The sequence below is a fragment of the Olea europaea genome, chromosome 18 (genome assembly GCF_002742605.1).
Source record: "Olea europaea var. sylvestris chromosome 18, O_europaea_v1, whole genome shotgun sequence".
Classification (NCBI taxonomy): Eukaryota; Viridiplantae; Streptophyta; class Magnoliopsida; order Lamiales; family Oleaceae; genus Olea; species Olea europaea.
This window is the reverse complement of record NC_036254.1, coordinates 27,839,814-27,860,547: the sequence shown is the minus strand read 5'-3', so window position 1 is coordinate 27,860,547 and position 20,734 is coordinate 27,839,814. Positions and strand designations below refer to the sequence as shown.

Below are 20,734 nucleotides of genomic sequence, written 5' to 3'. Positions count from 1 at the left end.
AAAATTCCCCCCCCCCCCCCCCCCCCCCGCCATTGAGAGTGTGATATATAGTCCCTGTTTGATCCCCATTTTTGGGATAAAATGCACTATAGAATAATGATTTTTTTGGAGAATGTGTGGTTAAAAAGTAAGAATTTTTTTTTGAAATACATGTATAATTATTTTATAAAAAAAATGTGTGATTTAGAATGATATTTAAAAAAAAAATGTATTCTTGAAAAAATGAAACTCATAGAGGGGCATTAAAAAATGTCAACTTCAATTGTAATCACTAAACAATCAACAAAATTTCAATTGGATAACTAAATTTTAATTTAATTTCAAATTGCTCCTGGGCTTTTAACAAATCTCACCACTCCATCATACGAAGTCTTCCAAGTTGACGAAAGATTTCTTCGTTGACAACTACACCAAAGTAGATCTTCCACATAACCACTATTCAACATGGTAATTTACCATTACAACACGTCAGAAAAGTGCTAATAATATATATAACACGTATTTTAACTTCTTAATTTACTAACATCATTATAACTCTAGTTTTACTATTTTCATTTTTCGAATTCTCAATTATGTGAAACATCAGTAATTGTAAGACTATCCACTAAGCGAAATATGTGCGCTCGAGAGACCATAGATGATAGATGATAGAATGCAACAAAGATATGAAACTTGAAACTATATTGACCCAATTTAGACAAATTAGAGTTTAGTGATTCAATTGAAATTTGACTTTTAAGTACAGGGCAAAAGAATATGGATCAACGAATTGTTGTTCTAACTTACAAGTTTGCACTAGTCCGTACTAATAAATTCCATGAGAATGAATATATATAGTAGCGAACGAGGCCTCAAAAAGTGTCAACTTAGTCGATCTACATATTACTATTAGTCTACCAGATGATCTTGTACTATATGACAATATTCCTATAATTTTGGAAAGGAGCGTCAAGTAGTGGGCTTCTAAGGCCACCAAACCAAGAAACACCCCCCATGTGTCCAATATTCACTTGCTATCTTAATAAATCATCTGCAAATCATATTACAGAATCGTGTTTTTTCAATATCTCTTCTCACATTGGTCTATTTCCATTGTTTAAGGATCACAATAATATAAAAAAGTATGTACCAAATACACAAATCTGTGCAATCCTTTGATTGGATTTTCCTCTACTGCTGAAAATGAAGATCTAGAAATTGAACTCAAACACCTGGAAAGGTGAATATAGAATCTCCACATGTTAGTCTATAATTGACAAAAAGAAATTCTAAAAAGAAGCCAATTATTTGGTGTTTGTGGAATTTAATGTTAAAAATATGTGCCTAACACATTACACTAAGCTACCACTCAGCTCTCATTAAACTATAATCCAACTCCTAAGTCATATTCAATTCAGGGTACCAAAGTAAATAAGAGTTGAGAGTTGAATTTCAAGAACTGGACTTCTCTTTCTATATATAGACAAGTTTAGAGTAGTTTTTCATTCAAAAGAGTTAAAATAAACTCTCTCAATGGCAGCCATTTTAGTAAAGAAGAAGTGGGTTCTTGTGGTGATAGCAATGATGATTTGGCTGTTGATTTTGGGTCCTTCAAATGTGGAGTGTGCATTTGGTATTGATATTAATCCACGTACTCTTCCCGAATGTGTTGCTGCATGTAAGAAGGCTTTGCATGAGAAGTACCTTAGTGCAACCTGTGCAGTTGGACCTAAAGGAAAGTACTGTATCTGTTTAGGTTAATACATACATGTGAGTATATTGGTACAAGAATAGAAGTGTTAGGCAACAAATAAAGTCTTCCCAATACATGTTTGGTACGACATGAAACTATATTATGTCCGTTGCTATCTGATTCGTCCACCAAAGTTGCTATGGTAAGTTATTTTAGTATTAAGTAATGTGTATCTTGTGCAGTGTCACGTTGATATAATATGTGCTACTATAATAACAAGAGTTTTTAAATTGTCTTTTTTATACATCATTTGCAATTTTTTGTTCAATTTAATTTAAATGTCATCCTATAAACAATTCAGAAGTAAAAGGATGTATTACGTTCCTATAAACCCACAAAACATGATTTCGCTTGGATATATAATCATAAGTGAAAAACAACGTGCAAAGTTGTCCAATTTTTACCTAGTTAAAATCTTTTGTAGAAGAGTTCATTAAAAAAGCCATAATGGAACTAACTTCCTTAATTCAATGAAGCAATTCTAAAAAATTATTCAAAAATGCCCAAATTCAAATTCGTAATATCAAAACCAGCTTTTGAATTTTCAATAACTATGCCAAACCTACCTGTCACATAGATGCAAACAATGACAAAATAATCCTATATCCCGATTGGGGAGGGGGCAAGACAAGCACGTATACAGAGGAAGAACTGAAATCAACGAACCAGATGGGATTTATCATCTAAAAGTTACACAAGATGTTAGCACCATTATGGCCATGTTTTGTCAAATACCAATACGTAACTTAGTCGCTCCTCTTCTAGGACAGATGTTCAAGTAAAAGCTAATAACCATACTAAAATTATTGTACAGAACCAGTCTGAGATTTCACCGAGACATGACCCTTCCATCTGGATATTTTAGCATCGAATATTCTTTTTAAGACGTTTAGTCGATCAACTAAAAGAGATTCTCCCAGTTCCTCGATATGAGCATTTTCTTTTTCAATAGCCAATTCCAGTTCATCAAAATACTTCATCTTGGGTTTCAATTTCTTCATCTGTAAATGCAAAAGTGCAAACAGTGAACATCTAAATCCACTCCAATCTCAAATTTCTGGGAATAAAAATGACAAAAAGATAAATTCTCTGAAGCTCTGTTCATTAGCAAGAACTTGAATTGTCAAAAAAGCCATATTGTAAGAAATTCAAAGTGGTAATTTGGAAGCTCATGAACCATGGGGAACTCGAGTTTTGACTCTAACCAGTTGGATTATATATATATATATAAATAATATTTTTTTTAACACAAAATCACCAGAATATAGCAATGGGGCGGGGCCAGGGAGGCAATTAATTACCATCCCCATCTCAACAGGGATTTTCGGGAAGCAGGGAGATCTCCATTCGTAGCCATATTTTTAATTAATTAATTATTATTTTTAAATTTTTCAACATGATTTAAATTGAATACATAAAACTAAAATTAATAAAAACACTAGAGGGGTGAGGGCAGAGAATTTTACCATCCTTGATTAGGTTACACATAAAGAAAGTTTTAACAATTGCAACTCTCAAGAACTTGTGAAATTCAATATAAGAGGGTGTTTGAGAGCCTTTTTATGTAACAATGCATTTTGGAATAGTAAATTGATGGAAAATGTATGGTTGAAAAATAAGGAAAAATTTTTTATTTACATGTAATATTATTTTAATGAAAAATGTGTGGTTGAAAAGAAGAGAGAGAAAAATATATTTTGAAAAAAATGGGTACCAAACGAGAAGCATATGATTTTTCACTGTAATTTCCACCAAATTATTGTAAAAGATTAAAATAGACCTATCAGAATTCAAATATATAAAACCTCACCTGCATTTCGATCATGATAGCCTTTAATTGTGCCATCCTTCTCTCTTCTGGATCAGCCAAACACTTGGCATGAGCAGCAGCAGCACCAAGGACCGTTGCAGTTGCGGCCCCCATTCTTAAGTTTATTTGCATTGTATTTTTATTAGATGGTGGGTCCTGAGTTTCTGTGGACAAGTGCCCTGCTTACCGAGCCAGGCTCAGTAACAGGCTCAAAACAGCCACCTCAGCCCTCGATTTCACCATTTTCCTTTTTTTTTTTTTTTTTTTTTTTTCAAATCTAAGGTTCGAGGTGTTGCCACCTTGGCTCCCTATTTTTTAGCCTGATTTTGCACCTGGTTGAGTAGCATTTTTCCCGTGGACAAATATGGTGATCAAAAAAGGAGTAATGATGGCATTATGAGGCCTGAGATAGCTACATTGAGGAGGCACGTTTGTCTCCAAACATGTACTTATTTCGAATTTTGATCAACAAAACAATTACTTATAAGTTAATTAGCGCAAAACGACCCTACCATTCAATGTTTTTGTATATGGCGTCCATACCTTTCATTTTTTGTCAATTTCACCCTCGTCCTCACCTTTCATTGTTGAAAAGGTCCTTCTATCCACCCACCGCAAATGCTCCGTTAACTCAATAAAAATGTTAATTAACACAAAACGTCCCTACCTTTCATTTTTCAAAGGTATGGACTTTTTACACAACTTAGCTTTAAACGTAATGTTTTTCACAAAGTATATTAAAAGATAGGGCTGTTACACGTAAAACGTATTAATAGGTAGGGATGGTTATCACAAGTTAAAAATCATCCTAAAAATAACTGGTCTAGTTCGTCTTTTCCATTCATAGGTGATGAGTCATTCATCATTGAAATCTAATAGGTTATTTACAGCGTTCTATTTGCCATTATTCTTCTTATTTTACCCTTATTTACGCACTTAATAAGCACAAAATGGGAATGAATATCTCCAGTTTATTAACTACATAATCACGACTCGTCTATTCTTGCTTTTTCCCTGGATTTTCATTGAAAATCTGACATTTTTTCTCCAATGGGACCCACCCATGAGAGGGTAGGTCAAAAGTTGCAGCGGCTAACGGCCATAAAGTTCTACAAATCTGGGGAGAATCTCTCCAAGACAGGACCTCAATCTCTTCATCTATCGTTCCAAATTTTATGAGTAATCCAGTATTATACTAGTCATTGTTCTTCTTAAGTTGGAAATGAATACAGTGTTCTTTAAACCATTTCTTATTTATTTAATGGAATAATTGTATAAATTATTTTCATATTACTTTTAATTTTCAACAGTTAACTTTGAAGGCGACAAGAAGGCTTGTGAAAAAATTGGGTAAGATTATATTATCCTTGATTTTTGAAAAGAAAAATTACATTTTTTGTTGAGTCAACGGAGTATTTGACGATGGGTGGATGGAATGATATTTTTCACAATGAAAGTGAAAGTGAGTGTGAAATTGCCAAAAAAACGAAAGATAAGGACGTTTACACAAAAATATTGAAAGGTGGAGACATTTTGTGTTAATTAGTCTTTGCTAAGTTAACGGAGCATTTGACGATAGGTGGATGAAAGGACCTTTTCACAATGAAAGGTTAGAGTGAGGGTGAAATTGTCAAAAAAAAAATGTAGGGACATTTTGTACAAAAAATTGAAACGTGAAGACATTTTGTTCTAATTAACCTTACTTATATTAAAATATCATTATTTGATTATAAGTAAAATCTTCAGATTCAGCCAAATGTGAGCTAAGTTGAAGCAATGCAATATAATGGAAGTTATAGCAAACTATAGTCTATATGTCATTAACTAGCCAAATGAGCTCTAGGCTGAAGCAATGCAATATAATGGAAGTTATAGCATACTATAGTCGATATGCCATTAAAAATGAAAATAAGTACAACTGTACAAGATTGTTTTGGTCATTCATCTCCATCTAAAAGATTACCTTGAGGTGCTCTGATAGAGAAACAATTTGTTCCAACTTTAGCATTTCAATGTCAAAAACATATTCAGCAGACAAGATTCCATAAATGATTAGATGAATACCTCTTTTGCTCAATATTTTCAGCAGAAGCTTTTAGATCAACAAGAAAATCATCTTCGTTGAATATTTTGTTTGGAATCTACTTAACATGCACAGTGAAAAATTAAAACAGATTTCGATTCCCACCAGGAATCTCTTTGTGTTTAGATAGAAATTGTGAAAAAATTGTACCTTTTTCAGATATGCAAACTTTTTTACTATTCTTTTCGTTCCAACAATCTTGATTCGTCATCTACAACTGTCCAATTGTCCAGCCTCCAACGGTGATCCACACAGAGAACAGATTGCAGCTACCAGGGTTTTTTCCTATTGTGCTAGCAAGAAATTATGAGAAAACCATATGGATTGAAAACTCTAGCCATGTATTTATATAAGCTCAAACGGGCCTGGCTTGGTCTGATCCAATATTTAATTAATTCGTTTAATTAAATTCGGTCCGTGAATTAATTAATCCAATTAATTAATTCGGGCCTATAAATTACCAACCAATTAATTAATTTATCCAACGATTGTCAAATTAATTAATTAACAAATTGCAATCTTCCAATTATCTTTTGTGTGCGACTCATCAGGTTCCCGATTACAATGCCTAACGACATGAAATATTATTTTGATCTAATCAAAATTGATAAATTAAAACACCATTTTAATTTATCATCAATTCACACTCGCCGTCCCAGATTGACATCTAGCAATGTGTCAGGACAATACATGTGACGGGGAATATCATGTAGTATGACAAAATCAAACTCGTTTGTTTACTGTGAAACTATAATCTCTTCGTTAATATGATCCGATCAATTACGAGATATGGAAAGTGTGTCAATCCCGAATATCGATCATATCTTTCACTTCATTATTAAGTTAATATAAGTCGAAAACTCCTTTTCGACTTATGAGTATACTTTAGCTAAGGATTTCGCTATCGACTTAATTGAATGAAACGCAGATCATAATTTCCTACTATCGAAGTGTGACGAATCCTTTATTGATCAATTACAACTTTTATATGATACTTGACGTACCCAAACGATGTCGTATTAGCAGCCCTTTGCAAAGCAACATCCAACACCACTAAAGTATAACTATCCTCATATAAGATACCATGATGACCTCAAGTCAAAGACCAATTCCACTACCGAACGTTAAAAATTAACCACTGACACTCAGATAGTTATCCATGTAGAATCTCTCGACGGGTCTCCAATGTTTTATTTCATAACAAAACATCCATGTGTTCATTTAAGTGTCACACACTTTAATTTGTGAGATCAGCTACTTACTTCACAAGTAAGAAATGTCACACGTGATGATCTATCCGTAATAACAATATCTGTATCTTGTTATTACGTACGACCACGGAAGATTTAAAATTCAATCATATGTAATTTGTATCTCACAATCACAACTCCTTGTGATTAACAAATTACGAAGATTTGAATTTACGGACTCTATTATTTATTTAATTGTCTATTAAGTAAATAATAGATCTGCCATTAAATTGCATTAATTATATATCAAAAGTATTTATGTCCAATGTTGATTGGACCTAGGGCATAACACTTACATATTTCCCTCGAACATTGGTTTTCATAACAAAGAGCTGTAACAGCAGCCTTAGCCGTAGAAGCTGTGACATGAGGCCCAACTGCAGTAGATATGCGAGCTAACTAATAGAGTAAATGAAGTTTCCAATTATAATGCCAAAAATTTATAACATATTAAGCTTCAGATGATATCATTTTAGACAACTGAAAGTGGAATAACATATTATAGACCATTAGACAAATTTCACACTACCACTTTTCTCCCGGAAAATTTGTTAATTAAGTGAATTGTATTTGTCCATAGATATTTCGAAAAACGTTCAGTGGATTTGCAATAGTTGCAAGAGAAAAGGGACTGACAATTCACAAGCATCCCAAAGAATTTCATTTTTATTTCCAATAGTTTTTCATAAGGCTTCCAAATAAAAAACTTGCCACTGAATAATAAATTTATTGAGACATCACTCAGAAGTATATTGAAGCAGATAGACTAAAATATGCACCTGTTTCATCAAATAACTGGTATTTGAAGTTGGTTTTGTGCGTATTCTTTTTTGGAGGTTGACTTTGATTGTCAGAATATCCATTGAGCAGGTCCTCATCCTTAAGGTCGTGGCTTTGATCCTCTACTTTTACAAATTCTTGAGATTCATTAAAAATAAGCTGTGCCTAACACATCCCGTCCAAGACTCAAGACGTGACGTGCACCGATGATAAGTGCCAGCTATGCACTGGACCCATCACTAAGGCAAAAGTAACTAAACTTTAATAATAAAGTTTCATTTGACCAATCAAGATTTTTTTGAACTCCAATATACCAACATAATAATATCATTCACTCACGTAGCCAAAAACATCCATATCATTTTCATCATAAATGTCTCTCAAAAGGATAATAGAAGGCAGTTTAGATTACAATATTCTATCATGATCATTGGTACATATAAATACTAAAAAAAAATTCCTCCAATATGATGCAAATATTTCACTTGATGATTACACAATTTCAAACAAAAGAACCTACAATTGGTGATAGTAGTAGTTGCAAAACTATCAAAATAATCTCCACTACAGCTCAATCAACAGCCTCCTATAAGGAAAAGTTAAGAAAAATATGAGATAATAATCCCAATGAGTGAAGTGCTTAAAAGATAGTTGTACTGTCCTTTATATATAAAAGTGTGTGTATAATTATATACAACAAGATGAGTAAGTACATTAGACAATTAAATAATCTAAAACCATAATCTGAAATCCATAAGTTGAACTGTAAACGGGGAAATGTAAGCTGAAGACTAATAATCCACTATATAATTAAAATTCACATCAAAATATATCTCATGTAAACATCTACTAATGATTTGAAAGCTATAAATCATATATACATAAACTGTCTAATCAATACTCTATACACGGCCGTAGCCCCTCAGTGTACAAGATAGAAATTACATATTCATCCTTATACACGGATGTAGCCCCTCAGTGTATAATGGATACTTTTACCCACGATCATAGCCTCTCAGTGTATAATGGATACCTTTACCCACGACTGTAACCCCTCAGTGGATAAGAGTTAAATACATGACTCTAGTACAAGGTCGTAGCCCCTCAGTGAACTAGAGTAAGATAATCACATCAATTATTTTATGATAATTTCAAAACAATCATGCTCATTTACTAATTTTCGAAAATAAAGCATTTCATATAATTAGCATGCTTCTATAAAATAAAAAGAAAATCTTCTTTTTGAAAACATAGATTCTCCACTCACAGATATAGGTTGGACTAACGGGGTTGGTATGTTGTTCCCACGTCCAAATCCCCTCCTGAAACGATCATAAATATAAGCCATTTCAATTTCATCCATATACGGTTACAAGGGATTTCTCAATAATAACTTCTCCTTATCATCAAAATAAAATATATATCTCACAATAAGTAATAAGCTGAGACTTATATTTATATTTCATTTGGTTATTTAAACATGCGTTCACTTAATTTCAAATCACTCTACATCCTTAACTTAACGGGGGGAAGCGGCTTCTTAGGCACAGAAGAAAAAGCAAGCGATCTCTATCATCATCTCTATTCCCTTTATCAATTCTCCTACCTTTCCCGGCTGCCCTATCAAGATTGAACAAGCATTTCATGATAATAATCATCCACATTCCTTATTTAAATTCTCTTTTAACTAAATACATAAAATTTATCAAAAGCTCCTTTCTTATATTCTCCATATTCATCCAAAGTGAGAACTCATGCACAAATAAATTATTTTCAACCAATCTAACTTAATATCATACAACAATCATAAGGGAAAATAACAAGAATGCTATTTTTTCCCCAAATTTTCGGATTAACCCACATATAACAAAACCCTAATATCTAAATATCATTTCTTCCAATTCACTAGAATAACTAGCTCAAAATACTCAAATAGTTAGCTTCCTTATCATATTTTTCAAGTATAAGCTATAAATTTAAAACCCTAAACAAAAATTTACAAAAACTAAACAATAAATTCTTAACCTTACCTCTTGAAAAATTAAATAAACAAGATTGAAGCAGTTGGCACAAGTATCTTCTTTCTTCTTCATTTTTCCTTCCTTTCTTTTTCTTTTCTTCCCTTTTTCCTTGGTTTTTCCCTCTTCTATGCGTTTTCTCTCACCCAACAGATTCTAGTGTGGGTGTGTGTGTGATTTGAGAGAAAAATATGGTCAAAGGTTGAATATAAAGGCCCACTTGTTCAAAATCGCAAAGGAAGGTCCCTCTTCTTTAATAGAATATAACATTTAAATCCTAAACTTCCAAAAATATATATAAGTAAATTTTCGACTTTAAATTGTAGCCAATTTAACCCTCATATATGGCCAATTATAAAATAAACCCCGATAAAATATTTAATTTCATTTTAGTCCTTAGTTGACTTTGACTTTGACTAGTTAACATTTGAATTTTGGCTAGAAAATTTTGGGTTGTCACAGTGCCTCTTTCAAATTACTTGCATCATCAGTTACATCCAAAAATTTAAGCTTTATGTGGGCTAACCCAAACATGAGATCTTCCAAAAGAAGCTCCATTAGCTTTGATGTACAATCTAGTTTATTTTTCGTCTGAACATCCTGAGCAACAAGATCCCGGTCATCTCCCTGCTTCAAAACAGATTCTAAAGGAAGTAAAAAATTTTGCTTCTGTCCAGACGCTGCTTTGAATTCCACTGTTTATTAACATGAAATCATCTGTTGATTTCTTCTTCTCATAGTTACCATTTTTGAATTTCACAAAGAATAAAGCTCACTTCCCGATATATGACAAGAAAAACGAAATAAACTTAATTAATTTCAAGAAAATTAATGTGTAGAATTGTGTGGATGCCCTGAAAATAAGAAATAGCTATTTATTCTTCTACTCTGGAGTATCTTTAGAAGGATTAAGTCAAATATACTCTAGTGCCAAATGGCATAATGAAGGCTCCAAATCTACACAAAACTGTCAATTACATAATGAAATCAGTTGATAGTTGTAGGAAAGAAGACATCGCATGCCAGAGTCAGAGGTCTATACCTTTTTTTCTTTACGGGGAGTGAGCACACATAGAAACAAAATATAAAACAATTTTACTAAGCTAATTGTTCTTTACATAAACACTCTTCATGTGAAGAAATCATCACCAACTTTAAATATCTAGAATTTGCTAGACTATGCATGTAGAATATTCTATGGACTCATTACTTGCTGGAAATAAAGACCACTACCATTCATGAAAAATCTAGAGAATAGAATTGTGAAGACAATGGTAGAATTCTTTAGAAAAATATAGGTAGTAAACTCCACCTCCATATTTTGCCTATATATATGTGTGTTGGTTGAATGCATGTGTGTGTATGATGAGAGAAAGTATAGAAAAAGAGTGTAAAGAGAAAGAGAGTGAAAAAAGAGTGTAGTAAGTGAAAGAAAGAAAATATTGTGTGTGGTCCATTTCTAAATAATATAAGTGAGGATAGTGATCTCAGTGTGTATCAAAAATTGTGTAAAATTTTATCTTATCAATAAAAATTACTTTTTTTTGGTGTTTAAACTCTACAAATTGGTATCAGAGCGAGGCGATCGGGGAAGAATTTTTGAGCTTCTAGAGATTGTGCACAAAAAGAGTTTGTGAAGCTTTATAAAGCTTGCTTGATTATGAGGAGGTAAATCAAGTTACGATGGACGACCTACAAGTGTTAGATGGAATGAGGAAGCTCGATAATCAGAATTATACCACGTGGCAAACTTGCATGAAGTCATATCTCCAAGGACAAGATATGTGGGAAGTAGTTGGCAGAAGTAATGTGATGCCACCAGAGGAGGACGGAACTCTGAAGAAATGGAGAATCAAAGCGGGTAAGGCTTTGTTCATTTTAAAGACAACAGTTGAGAAAGAATTGCTGGAACACATAAGAGATAAGAACACACCAAAATAAGCATGGGATACGTTGGCCTCACTATTTTTGAAGAAAAATGATATGTGGTTGCAATTGTTGGAGAACGAGCTGCTCTCAATTACTCAAGGAGAATTAACCGTAAGTCAATACTTTAATAAAGTTAAATCTCTCTGTTGTGAAATTTCAGAGTTGAATGTTTCAAGTAAAATTTCAAAGTCTCGAATGAGAAGAACGATTATACATGGATTGAAACCCGAATTTAGAAGTTTTATCGCTGCAATACAAGGTTGGCCTGAGCAACCTTCATTAGTTAATCTAGAAAATTTGTTGGCCTACCAAGTAGCATTAACCAGACAAATGTTAGTGGTCTCAATAAAGAAAGAAGATGAAGAAGCATTGTTTAGCTACAAAAGAAAAGGCCAATTTTGTCAGCAAAATTATAAAGAATTAAAAAAAGGTAAATTTGAATGACGAATTGAAAGAAGCTACCAGACAAGGGGAGCTCAACAAAGTTGTAATAAGAGAGATCAGTCATTCAAGAGATTCGAACGAAATAATAGCTCGTGTTTCGTATGTGGCAAACAAGGCCATTATGCTGGAGATTGTTGGTTTAAAAAGGGGCCAGCAGAAGGCAATATAGCAACCTTCAACGAGCAAGAGAAGTATAATAGTGAAGAAGAATGGGATACGGAGGCAACCACAACAACAATTGAGAAGGCTCAAGAAAAGAAATTTAATCCAAGTTTAAAGGATGAATCAACGTTAGTAGTGGTCCTGCCTGAACAGTTAGATTGTGAAGATAATTGAATTGATGACTTGGAAGAAGATTATTGGATCAATGACTTAGAAGAGGACATTGCGTTTCACAAAGAGTCTTCAGGGTGGACTTCGCAGAGGGAGGAACTATTAGAATTAGAATAAGTATTTGAAGAAATGCAGACACCGAAGAGGGTGAATATGCTAGAGCAGATACCGCAAATGATAGATCTGCTGGATCAAACACCACAGAGGGTGGAGCTGCTAGATTTGAAGAAAACAAAAGACAAATTGTTAGAGAAAATTGTGGAAGCACAACGAAGTCCCGAGGAATCCGAAGATCTAAAGATATCAAGTGATAAAGAAGAGTTGATTAGTGTGATACATAGTTATTCACAAAATGGTGTTAATTGGGAAATACAAGTGAATGATCAACAACTACAAGAAGAAATTGAGAAAAGCCTAGAAGAGCAAAATATATTTGAAGCAACAAATGCATTAAGTGAAGAAACGAGCACTTCAAAATTCGTCAAGGCAAAGTTAGACGAGAAGAAGAAGAAAAAGGTTAAAATGAAAAGTTGGTGCTGAAGGGGAGAATTAAAGAAATCATCACCAACTTTAAATATCTAGAATTTACTAGACTAAGCATGTAGAATATTCTAGAGACTCATTACTTGTAGGAAATAAAGACCACTACCATTCATGAAAAATCTAGAGAATAGAATTGTGAAGACAATGGTAGAATTCTCTATAAAAATGTAGGTAGTAAACTCTACCTCCATATTTTGCCTACATATATGTGTGTGTTGGTTGAATGTATGTGTGTGTATGATGAGAGAAAGTATAGAAAAAGAGTGTAGAGAGAAAGAGACTGAAAAAAGAGTGTAGTAAGTGAAAGAGAGAATATATTGTGAGTGGTCCATTTCTAAATATTATAAGTGGGGATAGTGATCTCAGTGTGTATCAAAAATTGTGTAAAATTTTATCTTATCAATAAAAATTACTTTCTTTTGGTGTTTAAACTCTACATCATGCACTAAAGAAACACTATCTAGAATTGTCAAGGTTTTCCTTCAAAACAGAGTACAAGGGAGTAAGATTTGCCAACTTCCATATCCAAACTTGAATTAAATTACTATGGAGGGCTGTTAAAATTTAAAAAAAGAGTTTTTATACATTACACCTGGCTGCTAAACACCATGTTACTTAATTCCATCTTTTGACCATAATTAACACTAAAACCAAGTCTTCACTTGCTTAAACCGTTTTAGGGGACCGTGATATTAAAATGTATTAAGACATATTATATGCCATGTGTTCCTCAAATGGGATTGCCAAGTTATGCTCCCATTCTCGGCATACAAATGCATAATGAATTCACTTTTCCTGCTAGCAGGATGAAAGCTCTACCCTGTCATTTTATTACCGGTGGCCTCACTTATTCCCTGCAATTAATATGGCAGCTTTTCTGTTTTGGAAACTTAAATCCAAAACCATTTTTTATAAATACCATTCTCAAAAATCTTTGACAGACATTAACACTCAACAGTGATTATTTTTATAAAAACCTAAAGTTTGTAACTAATTTACAGAAATGTGCAATGCTAGAATGAGCTCTCTCAATACATACTTCTAAAATATTGGTTTCTACTTTGTAGGCCATGTTTGACCTACATTATTTCAGAAAAATACATTTTTAAATAGTGATTTGACATTATTTCAACCACACATTTTTCAATAAAATAATATTACACGTAAATCCAAAAAAAATTTCTTATTTTTTAACCACACATTTCCAATCAATACACTATTCAAAAATGCATTTTTATGAAAATAATGTAGCTCAAACAAAGGCCTAATGTCTAACAGTGAACATGAATGTGTCGTCACTTAGGGTCTTAGGATTGTTTGTTAGATGACATGAGCAAATACACCCTTGCAGATAAGTGATTAGAAGTGTAATGCCATTATTTAGTGAACTACCACCTTATACACTGCTTTATCAAAACTATGGGTAAGAGTTCATCGCATAAGTATGGAGCAGACAAGTTCATCTCAAGCGCAATTCTCCAAATGAATATATCCTTCGATAAGAATATTTTCTATTTATTTCTTCCAACATGACTTTTTCTCTCTGCACTCGGGATGTCATATTTCCCCACTAATAATCGTTATCTAGCAATTCTTAAACAGACGATGGAAATTGATATGGAACTTCCAGTTTAAGATATAATCGATTTTAAGTTAGTATAATGGTGCGGTTTTACCAAATGCATTTTTAAACTTAATGAGTTATATTCTTTTATAGTGCTCATACAGATACTTCTCATCATACAAATAAGAACTGGTGATTCATGTCAATCAATCTAGCTAAATAAATTCATGTTTTGACTTCAGCACTAAAATATGAAAAGCAGGAATGATAAACATACTACGTTCACAGTGAAATGGATTATAATTTATCTTTGTGTACTCGTAGTCAGGGACGGACGTGGGGGGGGGGGGGTTTACAAGGTCAAGTGACCCTCTCGATTTTTAAAAAAATAAAAAAATAAAAATTGTTTAGCTTTTTTTTTTCTTTTTTCAGTAGAAGGCACCCTATAAATTTTATTTGTGACCCCCCTAATCCAAGTCGTTTAGATCCGCCCCTACTCGTAGTGCAATGAACCACAATTCTCTTTACAACTCCCATGCACCAACTAGTTCTTCTCCTGAGGCCCCAAATCGCCAAAAACGTCTGAGTAAGATGCCAATGGTGGCTACATGAACCCATTCTGCCCCACCTCCCCAACACCTCTACCACCATTCGTAACACAGATGGGGACAGGGGTAGCTATGCAACAGGCTTTATCTAATTTGGAGCTGTCGCCACTCTCAACAGGCTTCATTGAATTCCAAGCCGCCACCATTCTCACCCTATATGGGGCCTCTTCTTTCACTTTCACCCTACCCTTTCAACTCTCCTCCTCCTCACCCCCACAAGAAATTGGTCTACCATTCCCATTACAAGTTTCACTTTCATTATCACTTTTAGGGGATGTATTCAATTGAGACTTTTAAAAATTTTGATGGGCTTTTTTTAAGTGATGACTTTTGTGGATTTCGTGGATCTTTTATAGATTTATATGGAATTAGTGGAAGTCTTTCGATAGACTTCTATGAATTTTCATTTAAAATTTTTATAGACTTTCGTGGAATTCAAAAGACTTTTGGAGACTTTCATTTGAAATAAAATTCTGGTGTGAATTCTCACACAAGAGGTGTTAGTATAGTATATTTTTAAAAATAAATAAAAGTCAATATATTTAAATTTAATTATAAATTTTTCATATAAAATTTTATAATTTAATAAAAATAGACATTTTTCACAAAAAATGAATGAAAAAAGAAAAAAAAGTTACAAGAATCCAATTTAATTTTTTCATAAAAAATAGAGATAAATAAATAGAGAGAGAAAGAAAGATAAATTGAATATAATCAATAGAAAAAAATAAATTTTAATCATAAATGTCCATAGAAAGTTACGGGGGTGTATTCAATTGAAACTTTTAATGACTTTTTGGGATTTAAAAAGTTTAGAGTATTCAATTGAATTTTTTTGAAACTCTCTAAAAGTCATAGTATATTCAATTGAGACTTTTATATACTGTTAAAAAGTCTCTAAAAGTTACAGTGTATTCAGTTAAAACTTTTTAGAAATCTCTATAAGTTTTGAGGTATTCAGATCATAATGACTTCTAGAGACTTTTATAAAAGTTTCTAGAGTGCTAATTTTTAAGCAGAAAGTACTTATATAACTTTTTAAAATTTATCTCCCATTAATCACGAGATTTTGGGAGACTTTCACAATTTTTTTTTTCAATCTTTCTTTCATTTAACATTCTATGAACATTTATGATTAAAATTTATTTTTTTCTATTGATTATATTCCATTTATCTTTCTGTCTCTCTCTAATTAATTATCTCTATTTTCTATGATTAAATTGGATTCTTGTAACTTTTTTTCTCTTTTTTCATTCATTTATTTGTGAAAAATATCTATTTTTTATTAAATTATAAAATTTTTTATGAAAAATTTATAATTAAATTTAAATATATTGATTTTTATTTATTTTTAAAAGTATACCATACTAACACCTCTTATGTGAGAATTCATACCAGAATTTTATTTCAAACGAAAGTCTCCAAAAGTCCTTTGAATTCCACGAAAGTTTACAAAAAATTTAAAATGAAAATGTATAGAAGTCTATCAAAAGACTTCCACTCATTTCATATAAATTTATAAAAGATCCACGAAATCCACAAAAGTCATCACTTAAAAAAAGTCCACCAAAGTCTTTATTAAATACATCCCCCTAAATAAAAGAAAGATTGAAAAAAAATTTGTAAAAATCTCTCAAAATCTCGTGATTAATAAGAGACAAATTTTAAAAAGTTATATGAGTACTTTCTAATTAAAAAGTTAGTACCCCAAAAACTTTTATAAAAGTTTCTAAAAGTTAATAAAATTTGAATACCCTAAAAACTTATAGAGACTTTTAAAAAGTTTTAATTAAGTACACCGTAACTTTTAAAAATTTTTTAAAAGTCTATAAAAGTCTCAATTGAATACACCGTAACTTTTAGAGAGTCTCAAAAAATCTCAATTGAATATTCCTAAACTTTTTAAATCCCAAAAAGTCATTAAAAGTTTCAATTGAATACACCCCCCTTAATATCAAAAATAATGAGACCTTTTTTTTTAGAAGGTAAAGACTTTATGGAGAATGCTAACATCTCCGACCAATGACTTTGGAACCTCAGTAAATGTCAGTTTCTTTGAAGGGTTCTCTCCACTCTTCGAAATTATGAAATCCCTGTACTCTTTATATATTCTGGCTGACCTTGTGATTGAACTCCCATCGAAAAACACTCTCAATTAGAACCTCTCCACTTCGTGAATGTTACTCCAAGAAAGCCAATCTTCATCGAAAAATTAACGGCAGAATCAACATTGAGTTATAATAATTCCCATATAAATACACACGCACACGAACATATACGTACTGGATGAGCTTGGGAAGCAGTAGGGCTCGAGATCCTGGAAAATTTTCTTCCATAGCTGATCATGGGCAAAAATCCTTTTTTTGTGTGTGTGTGTGTGAGTGAATTTTTGGTTTCAGGGTTTAATTATAGGCGATCTAAATTCAAATTTTAATTTAAATCATAGTAAGAATTAATTTTAATCCCATATTTAATCAATTTCACAATTTTTCAATCAGATACTTCATTAATTTTTATCAAAATATAATAAAAATTTGATTTTAGTTCCTATCATACAGAGGCTAAGCTTGTAACATTTTTCATCTTTGGAAATAATTTTTCTACATAGTATTTCAATTATCAGTTTGAACCAAAGTATTTATGTTCTTATAATTTGTAATATTGAGACCTCTTTAACAATCATTTTGATAGAAAAAAGAGTTTTGAACAGTAACTTTTAGGAGAATGTGTGCTTAAAAAGTAAGATTTTTTTTTCAAATACGTATATTATATTTTATTATATCAATATATGGTTGAAAATAATCCAGTAACAAACCGTAAAATAAATTAAAAAATGGTAAACAGGCACTAAGTAATGTCTGAGGATTCATTGTTTGAAAACGCAATAGAATTTTTTTGTCTCTAAATGATAATTTTGTAATACACAACTCATTCATTAAAATTTACAACTTAATAATATCATTTTTCATTTTCTGAGCCTTCAAATAATTTATTTCTTATAAGATTGTGGTAAAGCTTTTACCGGAATGTTGCTAAACCACTCTCTTTGATAGTTGCATCAAGTACTGTTTGAGTACTCGTCTTCCACTGCGGCAATATGCATATGTTCAAGTTGTATTCATTAACTTTCTTTAGCCCCATTTGCCTCCCGTTAAATTAAATTTTATTTTTCTTTTTCCTATTTTCAATCATATAATCTTTCATAAAATAATATTATACGTAAATCGAATTTTTTTTTTCAACTACTCATCCTCCAAAATAAATACTATTTCATCCATTTTAATTCCTGGGGCGGGGGGGGGGGGGAGGGGGGTTTTAATTAGATCTATCGGTCTATGCTTTTCCTTTTATCTTTTTTTATAACTAAAAATGTTTCTAACCGTAGCTGTATGTTTAAAAAAAGTCAAAGTAGATTTGAGTTAGGTAAAAGTTTTTAGGCCTACTTAGCTAAACTTTAATGTGGGTTTGGCTTTTCTCTTTATAACATATGTTTCCCAACCATTCGGTCACATTATCTCCCTCTCACCACACATAGAGTAAAAGTATATCTCCCAATTCTCTTTACTTAATGGTAAAATTTTTCTAGAGTCAGTATCGCACACGCCATTGGCTTCTAATATACTCATTAAGCTCTATAATGGCAACGAGAATTAACCCAACTTTTTCTCGAACCATACACAAATGTTGGGTTCCTTAGTAATACATACAATGGATTTACTAGGTATGTGATTATTCTAGCATTTCAAGAGTTTGAATAAGATACTCTACTTTTCTAATCATTTTTACGATAAACATTTTATCTTTGAATGTTTGGAGTTATCTTTCTCGATCCACTAGTACCAAAAAAATGAATAGTGAGACAACAAATTACTACAAAGTTTACATACGTTGTTTGCGAATCTTCAATATTGGAATATCATCAAAGAATGTTCAAATCGAGGGTGAAGAAATCTCTGCAGCATTGGCATTGAGATAGTAAGCTAATTTGCCTCCTATTTTGCACAATTCCATCATGGAGATTTAGTCGTGCCATAACTTCAAGATAAATAGGGAGATTTTCAAAAGTATGGCTTTAGCCTTTAGTCCAAATAAACTTGTAAGGCGGTAATTCATCTATGAGCTATGGCTCGTTGCATTAATGCAGAGCATTGCTCTTCGAAAGACAACCTCCCACCAAGGGTGAAGCTAAGGCTTTTTTTTGGCCGGATGAGAAAGTAGTTGTTCACGTGTACTAATTTTTTGGGTCTATCTACTGAAATCAGTGAGGAATAGGACATGTGCATTTCTCACTCTCCGAGAAGAGGGGAATCCAAAAGCTCACCAACCTCATCATACACAATAAATTGGCCAACATAAGACGAGTGATAAACCACAAGAAAACCCACGATGAGAGATACGACCTTCCAAAATCACCCTTGTTTGGTTCCCATTATTTTTAAATACATTTTTCTCTCTTATTTTCAATTACATATTCTTCAATAAAATAATATTACAACAAATTTAAATTTTTTTCTTATTTGTTAACCATATATTCTTCATCAAATCATTATTCCAAAATGCATTTTTAATTAAAAAAATGGGACTCAAACATGTTTTAAAGATTCTCGTCGAAGTCGAGCAAGTGAAAAAACCGAAAAACATACAATTTATTATAATGATCCTCGAGAGTTAATTGTTCCAATGTCCATTGAACTTTGATTCATGTCTTTGATTGGTCATTAAAGTTTAAAATGTCAAATTTTGATCACTGAACATCAATATTTTCGATTGCTCACTAAATTTAAATCCATGTATTAGGTTGCTCATTGAAATTTAAAATATCGAATTTTGGTTACTGAACTTTAGAATATGTCGTACATTACTCATTAGCATAACTGTTAAATTTTGAAAAATATCAAATTTACAGTGAGTAATGTACATCATTTTTCAAAGTTCGGTGAGTAATGTACAATATTTTTCAAAGTTCAGTGAGTAATGTACAACATTTTTTAAAGTTCACGGGTCAAAACTTGGCATTTTAAACTTTAGTGAGCAATCGAAAATATGGATATGAGTTCAGTGACCGAAACTCGACATTTTAAATTTAAGTGACCAATCAAAGACACGAACCTAAGTTTAGTGCCCACTGGAACAATTAACTCGATCCTTGACCATACTCGTAAACACTTGTAAGACGTTTCAATTATTAAAGCTAAAAAATTAAAAACGAGCAAAGGAAATTGTATAGTATTACTACAATACTACTTGTAATATGGGGATGACAATGTGCCTGATCTTGCCACGATCCTTTGGGATGGGATCATAACGATGGCAATGAGTCTAGTCAAATCAGCTTGCGAGTCGAAAATCAAGGCCCGAGCTTGAGCTTTTTGAAGATGGGCTTTTTTGGCTCGAGCCGAGCAAAAGCTCGGCGAAAAAATCGAGGCTCTCGGGCCTTATCGAGTCGAAATGGGTCGAGTCGAGCATACTCTATTTTTCCCCCTTCTAAAAGGCAGCTGGTAGCTGCCTTTATTTTAAATTTGATTCCGCATCCAAATTATTTTTTTTGCAAACCCAAGTTAAGATGAAAATGAAAGATTTAAGAAAGATTATGATTGTAAAGAAACTTTATTAATTAATACCTCCATCAACAAACAGATG

The 20,734-nt window shown here is 32.3% G+C and overlaps 1 long non-coding RNA gene across 1 annotated transcript; it reads right to left on the bottom strand.

The window, feature by feature from the left end:
• Window positions 1-7,995: 7,995 nt before the first annotated feature.
• Window positions 7,996-9,832, bottom strand: LOC111366561. Its single transcript, XR_002697687.1, has 3 exons — window positions 9,686-9,832; window positions 8,923-8,977; window positions 7,996-8,241 (listed from the first exon to the last, which is right to left on the bottom strand). It is a non-coding gene; the product is annotated as an uncharacterized LOC111366561 (long non-coding RNA).
• Window positions 9,833-20,734: the final 10,902 nt, after the last annotated feature.